This window comes from Sinocyclocheilus grahami, unplaced genomic scaffold (assembly GCF_001515645.1).
Source record: "Sinocyclocheilus grahami isolate Dianchi unplaced genomic scaffold, SAMN03320097.WGS_v1.1 scaffold57.1, whole genome shotgun sequence".
Taxonomy (NCBI): domain Eukaryota; kingdom Metazoa; phylum Chordata; class Actinopteri; order Cypriniformes; family Cyprinidae; genus Sinocyclocheilus; species Sinocyclocheilus grahami.
Window position 1 is genome coordinate 2045151 of NW_015505236.1, and position 2652 is coordinate 2047802.

Sequence of the window (2652 nt, forward strand, 5' to 3'; positions counted from 1 at the left end):
AGGAGAGCATGTACTCACACTGCTCTGACGGACAGGTGGCTCTGAGGGCATTAGCCTGTCTTAAGGGGATGAGATCAGTCCCAAGCCAAAGCTCGTGTCACAGAGGGACATTTCCCAAGACTGGACAAACAAACTATTTTAAAAAAGAAAATGACCTTTGGAGAGGTGGAAATGACGATAAAAAGCTCATAGGTGGTGGCACATACAGTATTTAGTTTGGAAAACTGCATCTCTGTGACCTTCACCTACAGAGGGAAAAAATCTCCAGCTTCCTCACAGCTCACATCCTTGAGATGATTAATACTTTAAAGAATTTTGCCAAATGCATTTCAGTCACACATCACCATTATGAGCTTTAAAGTGAAGTAGATATCGGATTGAATTACTGAATGATGTGTGAAGTCCAGAAAGCTGAGTTAATCTGAATAAGGAAGATTATGCTTATTTATAATGCTTAAAGATAATGCTTATTAATAGTTAGTAAGGTAGATGTTCAGGTATGGGGTGTAATTAAGGGGTCTTATATCAGAATAAGTGATTAATATTAATATGCTTTATTAGTACTAATAATCAGTCAATATCCTATTAATGTGCATACTATTAAGCTACTAGTGAGAATTGGTCCCTAAACTAAAGTGTCACCAAAATGTTTGTAGTTGATCTCAAAGGAGTGTAATACAAGAATAAAGTATAAACAATACAAATATTTAAAGTACAGTTCAAATGTTTGGGGTCAGTGAGGTTTTTAAAAAAAATAAAGAATTTAATAGTTTTATTGAGATGAATGCATTAGAAGGATTAAATTAAATGGATCAAAAGCGCAACATTAAAGACATTTATAATGTTACAAAAGATGTATACAGTATTTCAAATAAATGCTGTTCTTTATTATATTTATATTTCTTTAATATTTCTAATCATCAAAGAATCCTAATGTTTGTGCGCGTGTTTTTGTGACACATGAGGACATAAATTTGTATAATGACAAAGGTATGACATAGGTATTACAAGGAGAAGGTGACTTCAGGACATTACCCCATGTCCCCACTTTTCAAAACGCATATAAATCACATAGAATGGAGTGTATTGAAAATCTGAAATAGCACAAAGTTTCCTGTGAGGGGTAGGTTTAGGGGTAGGGTTGGTGTAGGGCAATAGAATATACGGTCTGTACAGTATAAAAACCATTACGCCTATGGGATGTCCCCACTTTTCACAAAAACAAACCTGTGTGTATGTGTGTGTGTGTGTGTGTGTACACTACCAGTCAAGATTTTTTGAACAGTAAGATTTTTTATGTTTTTTAAATAATTATCTTTTGCTCACCAAGCCTGCATTTATTTGAGCCAAAATACAGCAAAAGAACTAATAAATATTTTTACTATTTACTTATTTATAAATATTTACTATTTACTACTACCAGCTTTCTATTTGAATATATTTTAAAATGTAATTTATTCCTGTTTCAAAGATGAATTTTTAAAAGCATTACCCCAGTCACTTGATCCTTCAGAAACCACTCTAATATTCTGATTTGCTGCTCAAAAAGAATTTATTATTATTATTATTATGTTGAAAACAACTGAGGGGAATTTTTTCAGGTTTTTTGATGAATAGAAAGTTCAAAAGAACAACATCTGAAATAGAAATCTTTTGTAACATTATAAATGTCCTTATCATCACTTTTGATCAATTTAATGCATCCTTGCTAAATAAAAGTATTAATTTCCATAATTCCCCGTGCTGGGAATTTAAGAATCAGGTACATTATTAGGTGAAAGAGCCACCATGGTTGTGTATTTCCACAACAAAGAGGTCAGTCAAATCCTGTAATGAAAGTTTTGTTGTGGTGCCAGTGTTGATCGACATCTTGCTCTTTCTCTCTCTCGCTCCCTCCCTTTCTTGTGTCTGTCTTTCATGAACACACATAAATGCACACTTTCACACCCCCCCCCCCCCCCCCCCCCCAAAAAAAATTATACTGACTCCAAGCTTTTGAATGGAATAGTGTATAGCATTACAAAGAATCTTGAAAACATCAACTGCTTAAAATATTGATGATAATAATAAAAATAATAATAATAATAATAATAAATGTTTCTTGAACAGCAAATCAGCATATTGGAATGATTTCTGAAGGATCATGTGACACTGAACACTGCTGTATATACAGTGGGTACGGAAAGTATTCAGACCCCCTTAAATTGTTCACTCTTTGTTATATTGCAGCCATTTGCTAAAATCATTTAAGTAAATTTTTTTTCTTTATTAATGTACACACAGCACCCCATATTGACAGAAAAACACAGAATTGTTGACATTTTTGCAGATTTATTAAAAAAGGAAAACTGAAATATCACATGGTCCTAAGTATTCAGACCCTTTGCTGTGACACTCATATATTTAACTCAGGTGCTGTCCATTTCTTCTGATCATCCTTTAGATGGTTCTACACCTTCATTTGAGTCCAGCTGTGTTTGATTATACTGATTGGACTTGATTAGGAAAGCCACACACCTGTCTATATAAGACCTTACAGCTCACAGTGCATGTCAGAGCAAATGAGAATCATGAGGTCAAAGGAACTGCCTGAAGAGCTCAGAGACAGAATTGTGGCAAGGCACAGAACTGGCCAAGGTTACAAAAAAAATT